Raw genomic sequence first — 7,399 nt, forward strand, 5'->3', positions numbered from 1 at the left:
CTAAGCCTTACCCACCACTTGTGTGTGCCCTTCCCAGGGGAAAGGGGGTGGGATGCTCCAGAAGTAAACGTTTGGCCTGAGCACAGCCCTGGGGCTCTCCAGCTCCGGGCTCAAGTCCAATGCTGGAGCTGACCTGTTTCATGCTCTTGGGCAAATCCCTGCCACGGGGATAATCATACCCGATGCCAGTCTCTGAGGGGAGCGCAGAGGCTTCATTAGCTGATGTTTAGGAAAGGCTTTGAGCAGGAAAAGTGTATTCAGCATTAAAAATGAATGAGCATCAGCAATGCCAAAAATGTGTGTGACAGAGAGAGGGAGAAAGACAGTATTGGAGGACAAAATGCTCAGGGAGCAAAGAGGTGGCCCAGACAGAGCAAAAGCTTCGCTAGCACCCAGGCGGAGGGCATGGCTGCAGCGGTGGCCCTGGCACAGTGTCCTTCAGGGACGAGTGGCCCAACTGGCTTGTCCCACCTTGCCCTGGCACACGGAGCAGTGGAAATCTCTCATAATCCTCCTGGGGACAGGCAAGCGGGAGATCTGCCAGTAGTGCTGTCGTTCCATCATTTCCACGTCCCAGTCCTGGGACTCGTTGGGCTGAAGACACGTCCCTTCCCCTGAGGAATGGGTAGTCCAGCAAACATCTCACGCTTCCCTCCCCACCACTGCCCAGTCTTACGGCTCCAGGCTGTCCCTCCCTGCAGGCTTCCCGTCCTGAGGCTGAGACTGCCGTGCACAGGAGGACGCTGTCAGATGAAAGCCATGGCTCAGGTTCACAATGAGCTAATAGGGATGGTAGAGGAGAATGTCAGGTGACATTTGTGTCGCCACCATCACAGATCTGAGCTTGGCCTTGGGTCTGTAACAGGCTCAAGGGACTGAGTGAGTGTGAAGAAGGCTTTTGTCAGGTTATCTGGGCCGTTGGTCCTTCAGCTGGTCCTGGAGGACTCACCCATACTCCACGGCACTGGATTTCCCTCAAGAAGAGATGACCGGCAGCTTGTCAACTGTTTTGTGACGATTTTGTCCCGGTGCCTAGGAAATTCTGATGGAAGCTAGCAGAGTATGGGATATACCTTATCACCCCTGGCTACTCCCCACCCGCTGCCCCTCGAACGCTGCCCATCAGTAGTTTCTCCTGACATTTGATTCTGTTTCACACTCACAAGCTTTACAGTCTCTCCCGCAGTGTCTCCTTTTCTCTCTCCCCTGTCCTCCAGGCCATCCCATAGCAGCTTCTCTGACCACATCCCCCATATTGCCGGTTTGCCACTTTGGTAGAGTCATTACTCATCATTCCCCGTTGCTGAGATTTTCTTCATTTCTTTAGGGTCTGCCTGGTTTTCACCTGCAGCCAACCTGACTTGGTGTTGTGGGAGCTTAGTTTCAGCTGCATCCATAAGTTGCTCTTCCTACATTGTCATAAGTAGGGAAAGATCCCAAACTTTCCCATGTTGGTGGATGGTCACAGCAGGTTCTACCCAGGCTTGGAGAGCATGGGAGCATGTATGTCCTTCTCCTGTCCGCAGCATTGCTTTTACCTGCACACAAGCTCTGCAGTGTGTTCCTCTCTGGCTAAAATCACTATCATCACTATACCTGATGCTTCCTCATCATTTCACCTAAAAACTACCACTCTGACGTGGGTGCATGCAGCCTGAGGGACACCTGTACTGCCGAGAGATAGGGGAGCCTCAAACCACGCTAAACTTCCACTCATTTTGAGTTTTCTATCCTAGTACTCCTCATGACTTGAGCCGTTCAAGTCAGCATGCTTGGGCTGGAGCAGCTTTTAAAGTGCAGGAGACCTTAACTCACCGATGGGACAGGCTGTACAGCTGCGTGATGGCCACACGCAGGCACAAGCAAGAGGTTGGATGTGGAGCTGGTGGGAAGGGGGAATGGGACATGCCTGCCCCTCGCAGTGGCAGCCCATTGAAGGCATATGCCAGCTGTGCAACTGTGTCCTCAATCCAGCTCACCAGAACGATGTTAGCCAGTGAACCCTACGGAAATCAGCAGGCACTGGGCATCTGAATGTCTGGGGAAATCTTCATGGCCATACAGGATGTCTTGGTAAAGTAGAATCTTCCCTGGTGGGGGTTAATAATGAAACAGCTAGGCTGTCCTTCCAGTCTGGGAGCAAAGACGGGGATGGCTGAGGCCACACTGAGGAATGACAGTCATACAACAACTCCGGCTACCTTGAAATGGGAATACAGGCCTCTACCTGTCAGGTTCATCAAGCAGATCTGCTTTTACAGGATCTGTAACAAAATTATTGAGCATTCAGCAGGTCCCATACAAGAAACAGCCCCGTGAAGCCTGCCTCATTCCTCCTCCCACTTCTCCTAAGACTAAATGTCATCCTCGGTCCAAACCAGGAGGATGGACCTTCCTTGGCTACCAGAGCAGGTCAGCATGGAGGTCTCGCCACAGGGAACCACAACTCTCTGGGCTTTCGTTGCGTTTGCGGTGACGTTAGTTCAGGCTTTGCTGTGAAGAGCTGCGTGTGAAAAGACATGGAGAGAAGGAAGTTTCCTACAGGTGAGAGCCTGAATGCAGCCATGACTGAGGAGGCAAACCTGCTGACTCACACAGTTTCCCTGCTGCTCTTCAGGCTCCATCTCACACCACAGGGAACCTGCTCGCAACCCTGTCCAGAGCACTCCTCCATGGAGCTCCTCATGGAGCTCAGCTCTTGGCCAGTGGAGACACAGAGGCTCTCTCTGCAGCTCCAGCAGATTTCCCAAAGGCTTGGATGGGAAAGGACCTTATAACCCTTCTCTTCCCAGCCCTCCAGCAAAAAACATCTTTGATCTCTTGAGTATTACTACTATATCTCCCTTGTGATGTGGTTCTGTGAGAGGGAAGGAAATGTCCTTTGGTCCCAGTACCCAGGTGAAGGTATGGCTCTCATGCACACATGCTAAAAGTACACTGTGCCTCGTGCTCCCGGGGAAATGAGGACACTTCCTACTCTCTCCCTGAGGAGCACAGCTGAACCGCTTGCAGTGAAAGTACTGCCAAGCTTCCCAGATGATCCGCGTGTCACTTCCCACGTCTCTGGAGTAGCAGCTCTGACATCAAGTTAACAAGTGCTGCCAGCACGCCAGGAGCATTCACCCTTTTTGATGTTTTTCCAAACCGAATCCTAGCTTTGAGCCCCTTTGAACTGGTGACCCACCATTACTGTAGAGCAGTGAGGTGGAGCAAACTATATGAAACCCAGGACAGTTATAGTAGGGACGAGAAGAACCTCTGGAGCAAGTCCTTGGACCGATGTTTCACATCACAGTGGGTGCCCACAGCGGTGGCATCTGCAGAAGATTGGTGCTATAGGGTCCAGGTAGGATTGAGCACAAGGTGCAGCAGGACAACAAGGTTGTGCTGTAATCAGAATTTCTGCTTGAAAGCAGCTTTCCCACCAACAGCACTGGGTGCAGCCTTACACAACCGTAACTTTCCCAGCCAGCCCACTCCTTATCAAAGGGGAGGGGAAGGAAGGGAAAAGGAATGAGAACTGTTTGATATTTCTTATATAAGGGAGAGAGATTCAGAGGATGGACATTGGCCATGGGGCTTCAAAGACACGTCTTCAAGTTTCTTCTTTATGATAAACATCATGTGTGACCCTTGGCAAATCATAAACTTACATTCTGTTGGAACATCTAGTTTGATTTCTTGTTTGACACTGAATTATAACATGTAACCAGCTCCTCCTGTTGAGTTCAACAGCTTGTGTTTGACTAAAGCACAGATTTCCCATCTGTTCTTCAGCCTCAGTCCTTTTTGCTGCAACGTCGCACTGCGAGCTGGTACACATGATCCCCCTAAATCCCTCGAATCCTTTTCTAGGATATAGCCATGCTATAGGCACTGGCTGTGTCCCTCGTTCCCCAGTATATCCCACTGCATGGAGTGATATTCATCCTATGCTGTTGGAAGAGTACAGGCCACAGGGAGAGATACAGGCTCTGTCACTGCAGTTACTGATCATCCCACCAACCTTTCTGCAATCCCCACCTTTTACCAGCAATTATATTTATTTTTGCCCTCAAACTAGTGGCAGAGTTGAACAGTACTGGAATTAGCAGCTCTCCCTCCAGTTTCCAGTTAAGGAAACTAAATATTTTATTTTGCCTGGAGCTATCTGCACCATTTCAGGCTAACTAGGCGTTGCACAGGTTATTCCTTTTGGTAGGCCTGGATTATCCCACACCCCGTGAGGCTCTGACATGTGGGCTACTGCCCTATAGCAGCCTCTCTGTGGGGAGACCTCGAGAAGAGACCATCTTGTCTTTAACAGAAGAAGGGAAGGAAGCTGCTGGGAGCAATGCAATAGAAGGATATGGAAAGTCTTGGGCTTTGGCTTAGTGTAAGACCTTGTTGTCCTTTCCTACAACCTCGCTTCTTGCTTTGCTGGAAAATGGGCACAGTGTTCCCTAAAATTGGCACAGCGGTCCATGAGACCACTGGTCTCTGGTTCTCAGCAACCAGAGACACGACAGAGGGCAGGTAAGAGGGCTGGCGATGTCAGAACAGACAGGGAAGCCTGATTTCCTTAATATTAGCCTGGGATTTGCAGAGTTGTTTTCATGTGGAATTGGAGGCAAACCTCAAACAACATTAACGGAACCAAAATCCTGCACAGTTTTGTTTTGGAAACACAGCAATTTTTGAAGGTGAACCTGGCATCCAAGATACCCGGCAGCATTTGGGTAAAAGTAACCAGATTCCCAGTGATCTCAAGGCTGCTCAGGGGAGGGGGAGCTGCCAAGTCAGACCATGGCAAATGCCTCCGTTCAGTACAATAGGTATGTGGAGAATTGTTACTGATTGCTAGTATTTGTTATTTTATTATAGAGAGCCTCTGAATTTGATGTCAGATTTTGAAGAAGGTCAATGACAGAGGTCATTGAGAGGGGAAGGAGGGATAGTAGGAAAGCAAATGACCAATTTCATACCCTTCAAGGGGGCTTAGCCAGGCCCACCTCAAATTAGTGTGAGGCTGGCAGAGCACATAGGTGCAGACAAGGCTGGGAATGAGACCCGAATTGATGAACAAACATTTCTTTCAGAGGTGGCTTTTTTCTTTCATTCCCACACTCAGGGGCAGCCAGCCCATATGGCCATGCGGCCAGAAATCCCCCACCCACATCACTCCCCTCATTGCTGAGGGTCTTTCCGAGATGTGTCTTGTTCCGACCATCCAACACGTGCAGGAGTTGCCGTGAGCACAAACCCAAAATCCAGCTCTGCCCCGCACGCCACCACCCCTGCCTCTGCTCCTCCACGCCGCGGGCCCTTGCTGTGCACAAGCTCAGGGTATCCCGATGCTAATTTGAGGCTGGGGGGCTACTGCCAGGAGTAAATGTCACCGGTTAAATAGGGACAGGGGTTCTACTGCTGAGAGAAGCAGCTCCGAAGGCCCTTTGCTTCTCCATATCAGAATTTAAAATTGCAGCCGTGCAGGGGTATGGTGGTACTGCTCAGCGATGAAGGAGCTGCTGTATTCCCTGCTGCCATGTACCGGCAGGCTGATGTGAAGATGAGGGAGATATTTTAAGGAAAGTAGAGGCTCAGCTGAGCTTTTGATTACAGATTTCAGCCCTTGAGTGATAACACAGTCAGGGTCTTGAGACGAATCGCCATGTCAAGGTTTTTAGACGTAGGCTATTATCCTTTAGGACTGCTTTGAAACACCTCTTGGGGGCTAATAAAGATCATAATTCTAAAATGGTGGAACCCATTGCACAGCAGGGTAAAGTAGGCATTAATACATTAAAGCCTAGTCATCAAACACACCGTTCATTCAAAAATGCCTGAGAGGCTTTGCCATTTATGAGTCAGCCCCGCCTGGGATACTTTTGGGATGCCTTTGTATGCCACCCCAGGCCCCAATACTGAGAGCAAGACTCCTTCTTGTTGCCAAGAGTCATGAAGGCATCCTTAGGTCCTCCAAAGATTTTAGTCCCCCCCCAGGTTGGCCCTTTACATGGCATCAAGCATCTTCCTTGTGCAACCTTCATCCTGTTCCATCCTGCCCAAGCTGAATGAGTAATGATAAAACCCAGCAAGGAGGCCAGTTCCTGTTTGCTTTTATTTTTGATTAACAAGACTGAGCCCGGGCAGAAGGGCCCCAGTGCTGGGTTTGGCCACGGTGTCAGTGTGGAGCCTGAAAAAGCAAAGGCAAGCCAGTGGTTTGCAGCTCAGCTCAGGAGGAAGGAGACAGGGACCAGAGCAAGAGGACAGGAGTGACTGGAGGACACGTGGAGAGACAGCCGAGGAGATGGACGGGGAGGGAGGAACTGCTGTTCTTTTCTAACGCTACTATCCACTAAAGCACTGCCCTAGCGCTGTGCAGTGCTGTCCTGGTTTGAGTTACAGGGTTGCTGAGCTCTGCCTTATTCCTCCTACACAGCCTGATCGAATGGTGCAAGGATGTCTCCTTCCCTGTGCTCAGGGATGAGGAAATAAGGCATGGAAAGGTCGAGGACTGCAGGGTGCCGACAGCCCCGGGCAGCCCCCGCAGCAGCAGGTTGCACATGGCTTGGGCAGCCCTTTCAGAGCTACGGGGCTCCTCCAGAGGAGACGTTGGGGCCTTTTGCAAATTGTTTGGTAAAAGCTAGAGATCAGAGCAGCCATTGAAGTCCCCTGGGTGATTGCTGACGCAGGCGACTTGCCCAAATGACAACTGCACTTAGGGGTTGGACCTCCTGGGACGTATCCTGCAACCTGGGCTCTCGTGACACACGAGCTCTGCCCGATGCAGCCACGGTGCCTGACGCTGCCCTTGTGTCACCCCGCTGCGACCATGCCTCCTGCAAAAGCAGAGCAGGTGGGACAGAAGGGAAGGCACCTGGTGCCTTTCTTGCTCTAGTTCACAGCTTCACATTTCCACCGAGCTGGTCTGTGAAGGTGGGTTTGCGCTAAGATGCTTGTACTGCAGTGCAGCCCAGCCAAGGTACGGACACAGGTTCTGCACAGTCAGACCTGTCTGGGGAGCTGCAGCTCCAGTGAGGGCATGGGGCTGAGTCAAAAAGCAGGGCAAAGACTCTGTAGATGGATGCAGCTATTTTTTCAATGCATGCTAGCCGGAGCTCTTTACGTTTCCCTTCCAAATCGTGCTACGCAGTGCCTGTGAGACATCCCCCGGAGAAGCTGACCCTGCTGAATGCTGGGCTGCGTTGGGCAGGTGGCAATAGGCAAAGCGTGGCTTGTTGTGTGCGCTGGGCAGGCTGTGCCAGCTTCCCTGAAGGAATGGCTTTCAGCCGGGAAAGCGCTGTCTGTCCAAATGAGCACACTCTTGCCTTGATTCGCCTGGAATGTGTCAAGGGACACAAAACTCAGCATTGCTGCAAGAGAACATTATGATTTCCATTTTGAAACATCATCCCTT

Source organism: Aquila chrysaetos, chromosome 15 (genome assembly GCF_900496995.4).
Source record: "Aquila chrysaetos chrysaetos chromosome 15, bAquChr1.4, whole genome shotgun sequence".
In the NCBI taxonomy this organism is placed as follows: Eukaryota; Metazoa; Chordata; class Aves; order Accipitriformes; family Accipitridae; genus Aquila; species Aquila chrysaetos.